Source organism: Struthio camelus, chromosome 4 (genome assembly GCF_040807025.1).
Source record: "Struthio camelus isolate bStrCam1 chromosome 4, bStrCam1.hap1, whole genome shotgun sequence".
Lineage (NCBI taxonomy): Eukaryota > Metazoa > Chordata > Aves > Struthioniformes > Struthionidae > Struthio > Struthio camelus.
This window is the reverse complement of record NC_090945.1, coordinates 19,649,683-19,669,772: the sequence shown is the minus strand read 5'-3', so window position 1 is coordinate 19,669,772 and position 20,090 is coordinate 19,649,683. Positions and strand designations below refer to the sequence as shown.

The following is a 20,090-nucleotide window of genomic DNA, read 5'->3' as shown; positions in this document are numbered from 1 at the left end:
TGATGAGGACGCTTTTTACTTCTCAGCATCTTACAGAGGGACCACTCCAGTCACCCAAGTATAGAGAACATATATCCTGTTTTGGAGAACAGGGAGGATGCAGGCTGCATGGCTATTTCAATGAGCATTTTCACCCGAAGTCACAAATTTGCTTCCTCACCCATACAGATGCAATCCAGCTGTGTCTTAGATGACAGAAGGAAAAGAGTTTACAGCACAAACAGAATTTAGCATCTTTGCCAAAACAAGACATGAACGTTATCTCACTATGTGAGCATTTTAACATATAACAGTGACTTCAGTCTTATTTAAAATGAGTTGTTTGCCTCAGAAAACACTGACACAACTGCAGATCATGATGTAAATTTAAATGTTTTTTCCATCACTTCATGTTGCCCCAAAAGTTCACAAACAGTTTGGGAAAAACATGAGATCCAGCTTGCTTTGTTTACAGGATCGGGGGCCAAATGGTTCCCTAAAATGGCCTGATTTCCTTTGCGTCCCATCCACTGAAGTGACATTCTACACACACACAAAGACGCACGAAGAGAACAGTAAGCTGCTCAATATTGCTCAATATATACATGTGGAAATGCACAATGGATTAGATGTAGGATCAGGGTATTTAAGAAAACATTAAGGGTTATGAAACAGTTTAAAAAATATTTGCGAAAGTTCAAAAAAGGTTGCTTTTAGTTTAAGCACAACCTAGCTTAGGCACACTCATCTCCTTCTGCAAAAGCCAAAGTCATTTTCTCCTTACACATTGTACCCAGAGCAGATATAGACATGCTGGCTTCATGTTTCAAGCTTTACCATCTGGAAAAAGTGCACAAACGCACACAGGAAAAAACAAACAAACAAATCAAAACACACAAACACACACTCACACACAGGAGGATCTAAATCTGCCATTTTTAATGCACTCCAAAATTCTGTTTGTTCAGACTTAGGCACATAAATGCACACAACTGCCGCACAGAGCACACAAAGCCACAGCTGTGAGTGCAGCTGAACGGCATCCAGATCATGTTTGTGACTCAGATGTGTGATAACTAAAGGAAAATTTATTGGATAATGAGAAAACTTAAAAAGGCTCTATTAGTATAATGCAAACAATTAGTAAGCTGTCTAGAAACTAACAAAGCTGTAGTCCTCCTTGCTTTGAAATCTGTTAATAGGATCCCCCTCCTACAGCAAACAGCATACACAAAGATAGGTACAGTTGCCTTTATTGCTACAAATGTATCTGTTAAGCCTCACAATTAAACAAGTCCTTGAATAATCTGGAAAAATGTGTGTATTTCTCTAACAAATTATTCAGCAATTAACATCTGATTGCCTGGAATGCAACTGCACTGCCCCAGAAAGGCAACGATCCTCCCCTCCCCTCCGCTGCAGCAGGCCCCTCCTGGCTCCCAGAACTGCAATATAAGCTCTGAAGCCTTGGCTTCCTGTAACAGCCACCATAGTTTACACTGGCCTGTCTAACACAAAATAATTGCTGCTAGCTTAACAAAAACATTGCAGAATTTTCATGTGTACAATGCAGTTTTGCAGTGTCTCTGTGTACACACATACTCGACGATGAATGTGAAGTAGTCTACCTTCTTTTATTTCAAGGTACTTGAAATACTTTTCCTCTAATTTACCTTCGAGGAGCTCACACAAAATAGCTTGTTATTCCACTCTCTGTGTGCACAGTCTTACCCCCAGCCAAATGCGAGGTAACGTGCCCCCAATCTAAGGTAACCTCTGGATTTCAAATCCATGAAAGATAAGGAACAGATAATCTTGGATATGAGAACATATAGTATTTTCCTGCTCTGGGGGGGCGGATCTGAAACACATTATGTAAGACAAACGCTAGCGGTAGCAATGGAAAGGCTAAACTGAGAAGAACAGAGCAATCTTGTCAACAGATGAAGTTAGGAGTAAAGACTAAAATGTTGTCAATGTTTGTTTAAGCAAGCAAATATTTGCACAACTTCATGGAGCAAGGAGGCCTAGAGGGGCGTTAGAATAAAATTATGCAAAAGATTCGCCAGTCCATTTGACAAGAGCAGATGTTTGAAAATCTCCTGCTCATCACAAAATATTAGTCAAGAGGCAAGAATAGCTATACCAGCAAATCCAGAATGGACCTGAGGAAGACATGTGCATATAACAGGAGGGAAATGCATATTGTATGGACTGCCTTTTGTGGAAAGATTTAAGGTGGGCTAGGGCACAGTTACAGATAGCAACGTAGTAAAAAGCTTCAGGTGCAGGAGCTTCATAGCCACTGTGAGCATGCACCTGCTAGCTGCTCTAGTATTCAATAGTGTTCACTCACAAACCCAATATAGGTCTTCCAGATTTAGTATAATTCTTTCAGTTTTTGTTTTTGTTTTTTGTTTTTTTTAAAGAAAGCCTAATTTTCAAGCAAGAGAGAACATATCAGGTTCTCCCAAGGCCTGCCTATCCTAATCACGGGCAGCATCATACCAGGATGTAACAACCTGCCTTCTGGCGCTGCTGTGGCTGGCAAAGCACAGGTCTGAGGTCTAAGCTTCCTTAAGTGCAGAGCCATAAAGACCTGCAACAATAATAATAATAATATAAAAAAAAGATAAACAAAGTTGCAATGCCTTAATGATGTATTTAGCTCGAGCACACACAACAACTTCAGTTGCAAGTACGGTCATGCTTTTCCAAATCCCAAAATTGCTTCAAGGCACAGATCCTGTCTACATGGAGTGAAAGTCTGGCTTGGCCTCAAAATCATGCTTTTAAAGGGTAAAGAAATGCTGAACTATCACACTGAGGTTGAACGTGCCTTGGTTAGGCAACCAAGAAGTGTTCAGCAGCCAGAAAGTCAAAGTAACCTCAGAAGCATGGACTACATTAGCACTCTTGCACTTCCTCAGGAGGCAACATGGGATTGCATCAATTTGGGGATACATTCTGCATTCACAGGGTTTTGCTCTGAAGATACATAGGCTACTGCTGCTGTGTCAGAGGTTGGCACTTCCCTGGCCTAACCTCTTGGAAAGGGATTAAGAACCTCACATATATATCCAAAACGGCACAATGACAAAAACCAGAATGACTAATGCTCATGAGGGCTTGCTTCCTGCGCATTTCCGTTCCTCTGGAGGAGGTAAGAAGCTGGGGACCACTTGGCTAGCACAAAACCCACCTTCATGGAAATTAACCGTATATTCCAACAGAGGAGGTGGTAGGAGAGGAGCATGCAAGACTGTCATGGGCACCATCTTCATCCATCAACCACTTCTCTATTTTAGGGATAAGGTGGGTTTTGCTACCTCCCAAAGAAATGTCCAGCTACTCCAGACTGAGCAGCTGAAAGAGTTTTCGTCTCAGTGTGAAAAGGCTGAAATCTTAGACAAGGACTGTTTGCTGCCACGCTGGGAAGCAGCCAGATGAAACGGTTGTGTCGTGGCTTCAGATAAACTTTGAGAGTCGACTTTTGTTCTTCAACAACAAATTTATTGTTCTGTTGTTTCAGTTTTTTTCTTAAAAAAAAACCCCAAAACTCAGCATAACCTACATCTCTGGGCCTGGGTTCAAGAGCCTGTAGGTAGGATTGCAAATTATGTAATATAAAAACAATAAGCACATGCTATCTAAAGAAGTGCGATCTCAGTAAACCTTCTTGCTTCTGTATGCAAGTAGGTCACCTGGGCACATTATTCAATATATATAAGCCAAAGAGTTTTCCCTGAGCCCTGACTGCAGTATAAAATCCAAAATTGCCATGACCCCACAGTTACACAACAGATTCATTATAGGACCTTCAGTTGTAGAAGGAAGGCAAACATTAAATGCAAGAATCACCAACGTGATAGGAGGTTTCTAACAAGGAACTGGGAAGTAATTTCAAAGATTTGTTCTAGCACTGAAATGCATCCGCATATTTTTCAGGTACAGTGTAAAAGATTTAGAGGATGAAAGGTTAGCAAAAAAGCAATTAATCTCAGAAGCACACCTTACTGCAGCTGCTGTCAAAAGCAGACTGCTGTATCACAGAAAGATCGATAACCTCAGGCTTAAAAAGAAAAAATAAAGATAGGTGGTCTGCTGTACCAAGACAGTCTTCTAGTGTGTGTCCCCACCTCCTGCCCAAAAGCATCATACATCACTTTGTTATCAATAACATTTCTGAGATGAAATATGGCACAACGTGGCCAGCTACCTTTAAGTGCACCCCAGAAGAAAAGAAGTTAGGCCTATGTTAAAGGAAAGTTTGCTTCTGCTACGTATCAGACAGCTGCTGAGAAGGAAAAGGTCTTTCAGTTTATCTAACAGAGTAACCTAACAGTAATCATGTTAGAGTCCTTTTCATACGATACAGAGAGGCCAAGGACAGTCAGTGTCCTAGTTCAAATATTTTCTCTTCAGCAAAAACAAATCCCATTGCAGAATATTAAAAAGCCCATTGTAGAGGCAATGAACTGCAATAAACTTCTGCCCAGGAAGATTTTCAGGCTTGTGAAATTTCAGGGAGCAGACACTAGCGCTTGTAGTCACAGTTTCATTATGAAATTATAACAGAAGATCAGCCTTAGACGCTTTTCACACTCTATCTCTAATTTAGTCTCTTTAGAAGTGAAACAATGAAAATTGTCTGATGAAACCCAAGTCAGAAGTCAAGTTGAGGGAGGAGAAAAGAGTAATTTCATCTTGATGCTTCGGTTAATACTAACACGGAAGGAACCAGTTCGTTTCCAGACCAGGTGCCAGGGGATGGCAGTTTCTCAGTGCCTCGTTTTGCTCGGCTCTCACACAAACACCACGCGCAGCACAACTGCCAGCTCGGGTGAGAAGAGCTTCGGCAGCACTCGAGCACTTCAGGTGGGAGGTACGAGACAAAATTGGAAACAGCAACCCTTTGAACATAAGGAATGTGTTGGAGAAAGGGGAGCGTGTTGCTGGTTTATGGGCAAGGTAAAAAGGTTCAGATTATAACACTAACAGAAAGTTTATAAAATTCTCTCCATGCTGCACATGCTGGCATGAAGGGGCTGCCGAAGGACAGGTTGAGTCCAAAGCAGGCGAAGATTTTCTTTTCTTTTCTTTTCTTTTTTTTTAAGTGCTTTGAGAATTGCTTTAGAGACTAAAAATGTTGGTTTATATTGAAGCAAAGACAACTTCCTGTAACTGATTCATTACTTTTAATCCACAGCCCATTACAATGCAGTGCTCTGTCAGATTCTTGATTTCTCTTGGGACACCAGCACAATGTGAAAAGATTAACAGGAGCTAAAAGCATTCATACAGGTTATAACATTAGGCAACGGGATTCATCTTACCGGAAAAAAAAACTTTTCTCTTACTCAAAGGAGGTGAAAGTTTCTTTGAAACTATCTCTCTTGAAAGACATATCACAAGAATGTCATCAAGGTAATAATGTGAATTCAAGCAAAGCTTTATATCCACAGCGGTAAATCCCTTGAGCCAATATTCCAACATTGTCTCAGGCTCTGGATGCTAATATCGATACCAGGGCAATTCTGCAGCATTATGCTAAGGCAAGCCCTGACTACCAGGCTGCCTAATTCTCCCTGGGAGACACAACTGACATCCCTGATGCCTAGTGATTTGGACTCCCCTAGGGGAAAGGGACAGAAAAGAAGCTAGGATCGTGGGTTATACTTCTGGCTGTTCTGCACTGTTTTTTATCTTGAGAAGATCACTTACGCTTTGTGCTCTCTACACACAGACAGATACACACAAACACCCCCCCCATGAGAGTGCATGAGGTGACAGCCCATCAAGAGTAGCAGAACATTTGTCTTATCCCAGGAACTTAAAGCATCGTTAAAAGAATTTAAGAGCAATCACAAACCTGTGAGATAGCAGTAAATAAGCATCAAGTGTAAACAATTCTAGTTCAGAAAGGTGTTTCCTTTAGCCAGTTAGGCCATTAATTATCATTAGGAAAGAGGAATAGAGAAAAAAACACTCAATTCTGTTTGCTGGAGGCTTAATTTAATGGAAATTCAAAAAATCTGGGAGAAGAAAATCAAATGTTTCTGTGAGTGCATGTCTCCTGCTCTGCGATGAAGGGAAACAGGAATCAACTTAGCTGACATGAACTGGCATAATGCCACTAAATAAATTTGGCATTTGCTTTTATTATTCCCAAATACTTAGTAAGTGAGATCCTGTAACAAGACCTCTTTCTCATCTAAGGCCCTGGATTAGTACACTTCCATTTAGCATTCTCACGAGAGTCTTGAGACACAGAAACACTAGTATCCTCATTTCCAAATGGAGAATAAAGGCAAGCTAAGGCTCAGTGGTTTGCCTAAGGTCACACAGCAATCTGCAGCACAGCCGGTAACTGAACCCAGGTGTCAAGTCACAAGCTACTGACTTAGTGTTGGTCTGTTCTTTCCCTTTTTGTGCTGCCAAAGGACCTCAGTGTCACTGAAAACTGCCTCCTTGGTTTACATGTTTACTGACAAAGGGAAAAAAAAACAGAAATTACTCTGAAGTTGTTAAAACAAGAAGCACTCTCCCATCTTTCTGCGTGCTTTTGAAAGGACTATCCTCACCTAAAACTGCACAACTTTGAGTCTCAAGTAAGAGCAGAATCAGGTCCACAGAAGTTTAGTTTAGTAATAAGTCTGGAGGCAAAAGCAAAGCCTACATCAGCTTGCTTTCCCTTCAACCTTTCGTTACATTTCTAAAATGAAAATGTTGATCTAATAGTCTTCCAAGTGTCGAGTCGCTATTCATCAAACCCCTCGCTACGGAGTGCTTCAATTTCAGACAATGTGTGCATCTAGCACCACCATCTAGAGGCTCCACAGTTTTATCAGAGCTCTGAGAATTTGCCTTGAACCTAATTTACCTCTACTCTTTCTTTCCATAACTTCTCATATATTTCCCTAGCACTCAATATTTAGTGTTCCTGTAAACACAAGAAGCTTTTTTAGCAATTAGTTCAACACCTTTAAAGTCCTTTTACAGGTTTCTATGACACATTTGGAGTCTGGACTAGGACGAATCTGTTGAAACTGCCAGCAAATAAATGAAGTCTTTTCACTGTTCCTGATAAGTCATCGCTGCTCTGTATACACACAGAGGCACTCTAGATTTAAAAATGCTCTATTCTTTACATAATTTTAAAACTTCAAAGATGAGCAAGTCACTCAACACAGGTTTATGCATGGACAAAGCCATGCAAACGTAAGCGTTCAGGTGTAGCCCTGTGTAGGACAGAACTCCACAAACACCCTCTCTCTCGCTCTCTCCTATACAATGTTGAAGGGCCTACAATAATTACCTCCCCCTCCAAGAAAAATTTAAAAGATACCTTTAAACAGCATCTCTTAGTATTCTCCTGCTCCTACCTTGGTCATTGCCAGGCGTAACACATTTCTTCTCCATGGATCGCTGGCCCCACTGTTATTAGCATCATATTGTCAATTCCTCTCTCTATAGCAACAACACAGGAATTCTCTAACACAATTTTTTTTTTTAATGAAAGCTGAGATTTCCAGGTGATAATATGATTCAAGGAGTTAAAGCTGTAGCAAAACAAGATAGTAAATGTAATGAATTTATGGTAAACTTGTATGTGTAGTCAACATTGCCGTGGAGTGTGCTTGCTCCACATCATGTTTTGTGAAAGCTGTCTATAAAAATAGACTATTTCTATTCTTCCTAAACTAGCTGTTCAAGTGAAAATAAATTACTGATTTGGGAGAAACGCCTGTGGTAACATTCCTCTGAGTTCCCTCAACATCTCTGCATCTCAAAGACTTTTGGGGGTGTTTTTGTTACCTTAATTTGCATTTTTGAGCAGTAGCAGTAACCACAGCAAAATTTTAAGTAAAATAGAAACAGGTTAGGGTCCAGAAACATGGTAACAAATTCTATCCTGGTGCAAACGATTGCAGTTTGGTTTACTTTGCAAGAACACATATTTAGCTATTGTTCAAGTAAAGCATTTTTAATGACAAGCTCTCTGATTTGCTTGCTCTGTCGGCTATCATATTGACAGCCTTTTGTAATGCTAATCTCTCCAGAGCAGAAGAATGAACTGGGAGTCAGGAATTGTGAGTCCTTTCCAGGATCCACTATTAGGCTACTGTGAGACCCAAAGTCTCTTTTTCCAGGAGTGAAATGGTTAGAATAATACATATTCTTCATAAAAGTATCACGATGAAAATGTCTACACATGAAATAATACTTAGGGCTAAACCCTAAAATATAGATTAACGCTGTTTTTGCAGTACACATGTAGCTACTGCCATGCACCCGATCCGTTACCAAACCAAACGAGACTGTTTGTGGCATTCAGATCCGACAGGATGAGCACAGTTGCAAGGGGGACTGCAGACTGCCTTACATTTAACGTCATTCCCTAATGCCCCCCTCCCCGCAATTAACCTTGAGCTCTTCATTTGGCTGCACCTGTTCCCAGTCACAGTGGTTTGAAGGACTTCCCCATGGATTGCCTGCAATACCACTTGTCTGCCCACATCCCAGGTGATCACAACCCTGCAAATACAAAATTGCTATTACATTTCCTGTCTAGAGGTTAAGGCTCATAGAAGCAAAGACCCAGATGCATGACTGATTGCATGGAGCTAAGAAGGAATGAAATACCATCATGGAGTCAACCAAATTATCTTCCTAGAATGAAAAAAAAAGAAATGTCCAGACCTCACAATGCCCTTGCACATTCTTTGGCTCTGGTACAAACAGATCACTGAAACTGGGGTTAGAGAGTACTGATGCTTTGACGCACAGCCTTCAGCAGTGAGTCAAATTTTGCTCCTGGAAAACTGCACACTTCCCAGCTCCGGACTGGCAGGACCAAGGAAAAGGGGAGAAACTTTGGCCCTGATCCCATTAATCCTCCCTTAAAAACCTTCAGCCTTACAGTCGTGCTGGCAGGGGAAGGATCTGCAGCATCAGGCTGTCTAGCAGCGGACTTCCAGGTGCACGTGAAATTGTATCACAGAGCAGGCATACGACATACGAATGCTGCCTGCTGTTATCCCACATACAGCCCTGATGTTCACTTGGTTCACCGTCTGCTCTTTCATGAAAATCACCAAACTCTGCTCCAAATAGGAGGAGGAGAAATATGGTGCTCTAACAGTGGTCATTTTCCAGCTCTCATTTTATTAAGAGCCAAGAGAAAGAGCAGCCATCAAAGGTAAACACGGATAGACAGGGGATAACCTCTGACAGCTCTGCCTTTTTACTCCTTTTTCTGTAATTTTACTGGCTCCCTCGTTCCTGTCAACACCTCAGTTCTCCTCTCTGTCATTAGCATCTCTATCCATTTCTTTGCATGTTTATCCTAGTTGTAAACCCTTTGCTTCTGCTTTAAATGCTCTGCATCTTCAGGGGCAAGAAACTTCTCTCTTCTGTGCTTATTCAGTGCTCACAGTAACAGATCCCGGCTTTGTCCCTCCGACTCCACATGAGCCTTTCAGAAAGCAGCTGCTGTTATTCCATATGTTTTGCATCAACACCACTTACTTACTAGGTTTATCAGCTAGTGAGAAAGCCAGCTGCGGGAATTAAGAAAGAACCATCTTTATTTATTTTGTAAAATGCTCACCACACTGATACATGCCACTGAAATGCCACATATGTCACTGACTTCAAGGCACTACCCTGCTTCGGGAGCGAGGTGTTACTACAGCTGCACACTGGGGCTGTTTGAGCCCTCAGATAGCAGTCACCAAAAAAGTCAAAACTTAGCCCGTAATAAAGGTGACGCCAACAAAGATTTCATTAAAGAAATCTTTAGGGCACAATCCTGTCAACTGCCGAGTATAACTGATATCAGTGAGAGCTGGAAATGCTCCACGCTATCCAGAATTGGGCATCAAAGAGAGCTCGTGTGCAGCTAGAGATGTATACCAGATCTCATCAACAGAAATGACTGCAGTAATTAAATGAAACCAAATGGCAGTATCCTAGATTTTGTCTCGTGAGGCATTATAGTACTCAAATCTAGGAAGATTACACTGCGAGCTGTGGAAAAAGCTGGTGTGTTCACATCCATTCAATGGGACTAGGTGAATCAGCATGTTTAAACTTTGCATCCAAATTACAGAACATGAGGAGATGTATTCTTTCAATACCTAACTTATTTGCTTCTGGATGTCAGCTTATTCGATGAAGACAGCTGCAAACCTATATTACCCTTTTTCCTTCAGCCAAAATAAATGAATATGTATGGCTAATTAGGGCTTTTCTTTCTCCTCTGTGAACGTGCACCTCACTGAACTGCTGAATTAGGAGGCAACGCAGAGAGGCGGCCCAGAGCAAGGCGAGTGGCCGCACATCCTGGAAACGGGTGACAGCTGCTGTGCCTCTAACCACAAGAGGAAGCCAGGACACACAGAAGCCTCTCTGCACCACAGGCCTCTGTCTGCTTTGCCATTGAGGCAAGCAAAACCCCTGTGGTCCTGCATGGCCACTCTGTGGGCTGGGCCCTGGGAAGGTGTCTGTAAGGGGCCTTGGGTCACAGCCCTAGAGCTTAACATACGAGGATCACGACAGACAGCTTTGGGGTCCAGACAGCCAAAATCTGTACTGGAGGTGTCTTCCTTATTTTGGAGCCTGAGTGAATATAATTCACATGTAGCTTTACCTCAGAAATATTTTTAAATCAAAAAAAACCCAAAACAAGGAGTTTATGCTGAATACCTGCCACTCTTAGTAGCTGCGGAACCAACAGCCTGGTTTCTGTATGAGTCTTTCACTAAAATGCCTACCCCTGTATAGCAGTGCTGTCATAAAATAATTTAAAAGCAAGTTATCACAAGTTATTCCATTGAATGCAGTGATGGAGAAGCACTATGCATTTTGTGTCAAACCTACCTTCACAATCCAGTCCTCTGTAGGAATTTCAGTTAAACTATGTTAAAGCACTGTTATTGGCAAATTTGTCAAAAATAGCTATGGTAACAGGCAAAGGGGAAGTGAAAAATTAGGATAGTGTAAATAATGTCATGCTGAAATCCCTTCCCATATTTCAAACACCAGTGATTTTTTAAACCCCATGATTAAGCTTTTTTATAGAAAATGAGACATCTAGTGGCAAGACTTGGCTATTGAACCTATGGCTGAGGGACAGAAAAAAAGCTGTCTTTTCAAATCTTCCATGTACGTGCATTAATACTATGCTAAAGTAAAGAAATAACAGTTATGATACATAAAATTCCTCGAAAAGCCTGAGACAGGCAAAACTTTTATTCCAACAATTCAAAAAATACCACCAGGCAATCAGGCAGGTATTCCCCTTCGTATGTTCTTCTTTTATCACGTTTACTATTTGCATCCCTTTCTCTCACCTCAGAGGGTGAGGGTCAAAAGGTCTAGATGGGGCCATCCAGATGCATTTGAGTTATGGATTCACACTCAGAATTACCTTGTCAACGTTTCTGCTGTTACTTGTGGAAAGTTAAAACTGACAGCTCTGGTGCTGGAGAAAAAGAAAAGGTTTGTTTACCTACGGTATCACCACAGCATCCTACTATTTGATCCCAGAACGGTTTTATTTATTTAGCTTTCTCAGCATCTGTAGGCAGATTCCCCTCTAGCTCGCTGTTCTTGTTGGTATGAAACTGTGACTTCTACGAAAAACCTTTCATACTGATAGATAATCTCACACTAAGAGTTAGAGTAAGTCTATAGCTAAGTCTTGTTACTTCAGTACAGACTGCAACTAAAATCATCATAATTCATAAAAGCACTTGGTTTATTCCACTGCAACAGCTTCAGTATGCGCTAGTATTCAGATGCTCCCTTCAAAGGAAAATGGAAGGGGAAAAGGTTTTCACAACTCTGAAATGTCTATCCAGTATAGGCAGGTTTCAGTCAAGCAAATCCTTTTTAATTTGACACTCTTAAAAGCTATCAGCAAAACAACTTTCAAATGGTGAATGAGAGCTCAGGTCAGGCATTGAATATGTTCAAAGAACTGAAATACACTGAAGGCATCAGATAAAAGAAGATTAATATGAATGCAATTTCTTCTTAAATTAACATCACACAGTTATGGAATTATGCATTTAAGTTCAAAAGTTGAAGTATTTTCTACAGAAGCGCCCAGGTAATATTTCATTTAGCAGAACTTCAGGCCAAGACAAGTAAAGCAGACCAGTTTGTTACGCGTCTTCTCACTTCAAATGGCTCTGCCTCTCTGTCGTGAATATTTTGTTCATTGTAAAGGTCTTTTACTTTCTAAAATGCTGTCACCTTAGGGTTTTCCAAAGAGCCTACTGTTACTTATAGTGCTGGTGGCAGAAAGGGGAAGTTGGAGGGAGCTTGTTTGAAGGCTTAGTGCGGCCCCCAAAAGCTAGTAACTTGCTCTCAAAGGGGGGGGGGGGACTTCTTGTAGGTTCATTAAGCAAGTTTCCTCAATGCATCTCCTAGCAATCAGCCACCCACATTACAAAACAAGCCTGAATGCTCCTTTCCCCCTACACCAAGTTTCACCCGTCTTTCATATTGCAACAGGACAGGGTAAAATTGCCCTATCTTCCCCAAAATGAAAGCCAAGTGATAAAAGTCATATAACTTGTCTGTCTGGCATTACAGCACACTTCTTGGCAGCCTTTTTGGTTTCAGAGCAGCATTTCAGTGGTAGCATCGGGTTCATGCAGGTCCCTCGGTGCACGCTCACAGTCTGCTCCTGGTGTGCAGCTTCCGCTGCTGCTGCCCAAGGCTTGAGGCAGGGGGGCACCCCTGGCCCACGAGCCAGTCTGCAGCATGTCTTGTATCCTGGCAGGAACACTACCTTTCTGCATGCCTACGGCTAGTTTACGCCTCGTTTTCCCATCTGAGGAATTAGGGTAAGGCAGTTTTGTAAAGCTCTGAACTCCAGAGGTGAAGAGCAATGCCTGAGCAGACCAGATGTGGCACATTTCCCTTCCAGCTTTAGTTTTACACAACGTGATTGAATTCAGCTGAGTTTGAGTGAGTTATGTGAATACAGAACTGGTATAGAGCAGTGATGAATCATCTTTTCCTCCGTGCTTATTCTTTGCACAATAATGTATTGCAGACCTCTAATTCCTCTGCTAAATATCCATAATCTTCTGACAAACGAAGAGTCTCCAGTGATTACACATATGAATAGGAGCAGCAGATACAGATAACTCAGTTAATCACTTAAGCAGAGTATACTAAATCAGGGTTATGAAATTGAAACATCTCTGTTTTAACTAAACCGTACATTTTAAAACAGAAATGGTTCACATCATTTCAACTACTGACAAATTACCATAATTCATTTGTTTGACAAGATCATTTCATTAGGCCTTTATGAAAAGACCATACAGACATACTCCTTTTTTCTCCCCAATTTTAGAGCAAAAGAGGACATCTCCGTCTTTTCTAAGGTGATATGCGCCTCTCTTCAGCAAAAGGGTACAAAGCTGCACTCATAGCCGGACAGAAAAGCCTCTGTGCAGATGCTAAAACCCCTCCTGAAGGGCTGAGGAGCATTGAACAGACACCCTCATACCTCCTAACTAGGTAGCTCCCTGCAGACGGGCGTGGGGTGCCACTGCAGGACACGGGTGCATAGAGGTCCCTTCCTGTGCCCTGTCCAGGAGCCCAGCACAGCATGAGGATGCTGGTTCCCCTTTGCGGGGCAGGAGCCAAAAAGCAAGGTCTTGGTCTTTCCATAGCCCCAGGGTCTGTCTCATGCCCAGATTTGACAAACGGAAGTAAGAAAAGTCTCTCCTTATCTAAGACTCTGCAAAAACTCAGTATTTCCTTTGAAATAATCTGATCAAAGTAGAAAAAAACTGCAACACGTTTCCCTTCCCTCCATAGACATATACCTCAGCATCCATCCTTTGCTCCCTTCTATGCATCCGAAACTAAGTGCAATGAAATACACACCCCTTCTGCTGTTCCTGACTCCTCTTCAATTGCCCGGGGCCCCCTCTGTCTCTGCATCCTCATTGGCCCCTCTCAGCAGACGTGCACCAAGGTGCTCCTGAGGAGCCACTGCAGACAAGCCCACAATGCCCACTCCATCCGCCACCCTGCCGGCGACAACGAGTCTGCGCCTGGCTCCAGCTATCTCACCCAGGCTGCTGCCAAGTCCATGTCCCGCTGCTCTTAATCTCTCAGTGTCATGACAAAAACAAGCCGGATCGCCTTCCCCTCTCCCTAGCACCAGCTTTCTCATCAAAACACTTGTGTCGTGTCTCCCCCCACCACCAACATCCCGCTATCTGCAGGGTCCCAGCTCCCTTTCCATACTGCCAGCCCCAGCCCACCCACCTTCCCAGCCAGCTCCAGCTGGAAGCCTCTCGCAGGCTCTGAGGAGCTTATCCTGAAGAGTCAGCGAGCCAGTGATACTGTGACGATATGAACACCTGGGCTTTAGGAGGCATTCTTCAGTATGGAAATGGGCATACTAAGTTTTTCATCACATATCTGGAGTTACATGGTATTCACGTCATGTAAAAGGCCCTAGTTTGAGTACATCAATCATCCAAAAGCGAGAGAAAACAAAGCAGGAGAAGAATACACCAGCAACCCTTTCTAGCAGTGCAGAATAGCTAAACCTGTCTTGAGCAATCAATCAGGCACCAGTGAAACCCGTTCTACCAAAGACAGATGATCTTTTGCTAAAGAATGGATACCACTGACAACTTCATTACCATTAGTTAAGACAAAGAGTTGCCTCTTAGCATCTCCTTAATGCAACATAAATTTTAATAAGGCATGCACAAACAGTGACAGGAGCACAAACTCTGCTGAGCTTTAGAAAAACAATTCTCTACAGTCCCTTTTCACCTTGTCTCCTTGTGTTACTGAAATTCTCTCCTGCTAATCACGCACAGGAGAAACAGCAGCATGTACGTGCATATTCCAACTCTGTTTTTAAGTTTACATCCATCATGCTCTTTCAGATAATTACTTGTCTCACATCAGCAACTGCAGAAGTCACTTAGACAACCAAAATTGCTTCTTTGAATCATTAACTATGTAGGCAAAACACTACTAAAAAGGGACAGAATTAAGGTCAGAAGCAATAGACAATTTTTTTCTGCATGTACTTGGAGATAAGAAAAAAACCCTAAATTATTCTGTGCTTTCTAAATCGATACACAGAAAGTATATAGCAAAGTCATGGAATGAATGAATTTTTGGTATTAAATTTGTCTTTTTTTTTTAATCTCAGTGACTTGTCTGTTACGGACCACTTTGTACAAAAGTATCAATATAGCAGACATGGCTCCTTTAAATTTTCTACAATTAGTACTGCATCAATTGTAAAATTAGGATTTATACTATATTATCAGGCACATATATTATGAAATACTGATATCTTTATAACATTGATAAAGAAACAGCTCATCCTAGCCTTAATCTTATGAAGGATACCCAAGCACGCGGAAACTTAATTTGAAAAGAATGCATAATAAAATCTAAGATCAAAGATCTAAGATATCTTAGATATCTAAAAGTGTGAGTAACATAAATGTATCACTGTAGCACTACAATTTTACTCGGACTCTGCTTCCACCACTACCTTATAGGAATACAATTCCTGTTTAACAAACCACAGTAAGTTTCATTCCTTTTAAACACTGTAATTTGAAGAGCCGTTTGCACCATTAAGCTGATCTTGTGCAGTCACAGAGATACTAGAAAGAAATGACCTCCGAGCATGAGGAGCCCAGCCTGTGTGCCACGCACCTCGAACCCCAGTAGTTTCAAACACATGCAGGGCTTAAGCCCGACAAGAGGGCAACTCGTGTGCCAGTTCAGACCCAGTCTGGGACCACCGAAAGCCAACACTCTTCACCTTCCCTGCTGCCACCTTTCAGCAGCCTTTCCGGTTCGCACTGTCTCCTGGCTGCTCTATTGAAAATGAAATCAAAGGCAGAGAAGTGAGTACTTGTTACTTTATACCCATTTATCTTGCACAGAGCATCCCTAGCTGGCGCAGGAATACACACACCTAGGGATCATCCCACTAGAGCAACCCGGAGAGAGACATTGTGCCAGGAGGTATTTCATCAACTGCTGTAGAAAATACAAGCACAAGGAAAATAACACCTGCATTACATGGTGAGATATTGCCTAATATGCTTAGAAGAAAGGAAGCAAGGCTTAGTGTTCAGCAGGAAATATATGCTAGCCCACGCCAATTCCCGAGTGCTAAATAGGTGTGAGTAGGCTTGGTGAACGCAGTAGACTTGCAGTTAGTGTTTAAAGATACTGAGAGCATCATATTGAATCACCTTGAAGAGTAGGAGTGCCATTTACTAACATCCAGGTTAAGTAGAGCCTTGTGTACAAAGACTGGAATGATAAATAATTTGGTTTTCTCTATCATCTGTTATCTCCAATGAAGCAGGGATGCACACAGGCTTGTAACCCTTTTTTTTTTTGGGGGGGGGGGTTGTTTCTGTCAAGATAGGCTCAGAAACAACAAACTAAACAGATTGATGACACACATTTTTATCATTGATATTTTTAAACAGTCCATAAAAAAAGCAGAAGATTGCTATCATTTTAAGATCATTATTATTGACATACTCTGATCTGAGGAAGTTAATTTTACTGAAATCAAAAATAAAATACACGCATTTAGAAGGAAGTCACATGAAGTATATGCTGTTGCATTTCACTTAAGGTCAAACTGCAAAGACAGAATAAACGGATTTTTCAGGCATTCTTTAGTTTCTCTGACAATTGTCTAGGCCCCTCATAGAACTGAATTCCGTTCGATTTTTGTAATTACTTCAAGTACTATACTCTCTAATTTCCAAAAATTTTCAGTCACTACTGTGAGGGAAGCTAAAAAAACTAATCTGACAAAAAAAATCTTCTGTTCAGATCAGACGGCTCATCATATTCCATGCTGACAGCGTTGTGCATTCACAATCATTTCCAGCTATCTGAAAAGAGGATCAAGTCTTCTCTATACAGAGTAAGATATAACCGCAAAACTTTAACTTTTTTCCCTTTCAAACTTTTTCTTTGCACCATCAGATCTAGAAAGCTTTCTGCAAAAGAAAATAGATGTATATGCCATTATGCCATCACATGAATCCAGAAGCGGGGACTCTAAAACCAGCATGAAATCTACGGAGAGTGACACAAGCCGCGAGAGTCGGTAGCTCAGTTCAGATGCGTCAGCATGCCTAAACAGAAAACCTGTTTGGCTAAAGCCCCCTAAGGCACTTCAAACCAGGAGTTTCGATAGCCCTCTCCGAATGGGTGGATTTTCAAAACAAAACTTGAGAGATGCAATGCATCAGAAGGAAACCAAAAGAAATAGCAAGTTTCTCAGGGATGCCAGGAAATTAAAGAAGGTCTTGCACAGCTGTGACTGTGAGTAGAGCTGCTGCTCATCACAACGATAATATCCATTCCAAATTAAACATCTAACAAAGAAATAGGTTGTATTTATTTTAGAGTATTTGCCAATTCCCAAAGTAGGACATTTCTGGTGTAATTCCTCAGGCTTCACCAGAAATAAATGTCTTTCATTTTGAAGGTGGTCACTGGGAATGTAGAAACTTTGAAGAAAAACCTCTGGATGGTGGGAGAGGCACCCTCTGCACCAGGGGTGGTCTTTTTTCTGCTCTGAGTAAAAGGACAAGGGGCACTCAGGAGCATCAGTCTTCATTTGGAAAGGAGAATAATCAGATACAACAGCAGCACGGAGGACCTTGCTTTCTATTTGCCCTTTTCATGGTGACTCTTCCACCAGATGGGACGGTGCTATCTCTGCAGCTGTGCCCTAAAATCCTAAAAGAAGCGGAAATCTTGTGTTTGTCTGGTGTAGATGTTTGGCGCCACTTGTGCGCATGTCAAACCACCTCACTGATTGTTCTTCCAAGTGTTCTTGCAGATGACTGCACTGAAATACGGAGATTACTTTCAGGACTTGTGCTACTTGCAGAGGAAGTTTGGGGCATATATTCCTACAATGCAGATATCTATGAAATTAGGAAATTTGGGATGCAATACTAGTACCACAACAAGACAAAATGAAGAGCCGATAATCCTCACTTACAAATGTTTAACTGAGTAGCCCCACAGACTTCTATCACATTACATTGGAATAAAATGCATATATGTGAAAGGAGAATGGTGTATTAGTTTCCAGTTTCCAGACAAAGGTAACTAGGCCTATGCCATGTCTGTCAGCCACATTTATGAAGATTTGTTAAAAAAAATTAGATTATCTCTATTTCCTCACAATACAGCGCCAGCTCCCACCCGTAATGGTGTCTTCCTCCCAGCTGCGCCCGCAATGGTGCCTTCCTCTGAGGCTGCACTAGCCCGCTGCAGCTGTGGCCCCCTGTCCCATGTTTCTATGCCCAGTCACCTGTCAGTGAGCATAAAGAGAAACGGGAGGAGGGCATGGGGAGAGGGCCCAAATTCACCAGAGCGGGTGAGCTGGCATACTGTGTTCGTAAAACAGTAGCCTTGTCTGTGCAGCATGCTGCCTTGCAACGGAGAAATGCATGGCAGATGTAAATACAGCAGGCATACTAAGAGACAATGTTTGAATTAGCACGGTGCTCTGCCCTCTAAAATACACCCTGCTGCAAAGCTAGACCAGGCTGCATGCTATTCTAGCAGCCAGACTGCTTTCAGGAACTATAATCTAATGAGATCTAAAAAAAAAAAAAAAGGAAAGGAAAAAGAAAAAAACCCACACACACGTTTAAAAAGGAACATCAGCTCTACAAGACTTCTAAAATATTTTCTTTCACTAAGCTCGCTGCCCAGCTGTTAGCATCTATCAAGAACTTCTCCACTTATCCTTCCTATAAGGAGCAAACCGTGTCCCTCTACTCGTCACGGTACAGAAATCCATTTCAGTGCCTCGCCTCCCTGCCAGCAGCGACCCCTACGTAAACGCAAGGTTTTGTTCAGTCTCTTTGCCAGTTAACATCCCCATGGCTCTGTAACCTCAAACCCAATGCACTGCTTTACTGAGCCATTTTGCTTTGCCTTGAAGAACCAGGAGGTAGCTACATGCCATTCAAGCAATCAAAAGTCATTTCCAAATCCTGCTTTCATAGATTTTTGTACTATATAAAAAGGGGGAGTGGTAAGAGGCTCTCAGAAGTAAATCACTGCATCAAGACTTGTGTAAGGGCACTGCTGAGATACAACTGCAAAGCTCACTTACTTACAGTCTAGTTTTCAAAGATACCATGATACAAGAGAGCTATCAAAAACAACACTGTGAAAAAATCTGCACACCTAGGAGTTTCCTGATGGCCCAAAGGCCAAACCACTTTCCTGTGGAGCCCACTTCAGGAGCGCAGGGTGGCAGGTGGCCAGCAGGAGCAGCCGTGCGACTCTGGGGCTCTTCAGCCAGCACTGGGGTGCCTGGGCTGCTGTGCTAGGGCCAAATTGGGCCCTGGCCACATCGGGGAACTGGAGAAGTCAGAGGGGGCAGATTGCCAGCCCTGTCCCCACCTACCACGAGTTAAAGCCTACCTGCTATTTTAGTCATATGTAGGGAGTAAGTCCTGTGGAATAACAGGACGAAAACTGGGTTAGATGTAATGGGAAAAAAAGTCTTTTAAAAATAGGAGCATCTTCTTTTTTGTTGGCAAATGCTGAATTTTAAAATGTTCTAATTGAGTCAAATTCAGATTGCAGTATGCCAAAATAAATCCAAAATAGTCTCTTCCACAAAGCGTTCAACATTTACATTTATATGACGGGAGCTTTACACGATTTCATTAAAGAGTAAAAGCTGCAGGGTGAACTCACCTTCAGATTTCTCCTTAATTTTTCTGCTGCAGGTGAAGACAGGAGAGAGAGCGGAAGATGCCTACAGGCAGCAGGAGCCCTGGGGAAGTTGCAGGCGGCGGCAGTCTGCAGGACAGGGGCTCCTGGGCCCGCAGTCCCACCTAGCCCAACAGGGTCCCCACGGGGGCCGGACCGGGGCGGCCGGAGGCGACGGCAATGGGCGGCGGCTCACAGCGCCTGCTCCCGGCACAAGCCCCAGGGCTCCCGCCGCGAGGGGCGGCCGCGCCGCGGGGCCCCGGCGGCGCTGCCCGCCGAGCGCTTCAGCTGCCGGAGCACCAGGCACAGCAAGA

The 20,090-nt window shown here is 42.5% G+C and overlaps 1 protein-coding gene across 3 annotated transcripts in view; it reads right to left on the bottom strand.

Annotated features, from left to right (window-relative positions):
• The window catches only part of ANXA5 (annexin A5), a 57,414-nt gene that overhangs the window by 24,306 nt on the left and 13,018 nt on the right, over positions 1 to 20,090 (bottom strand). The window lies entirely within an intron of this gene.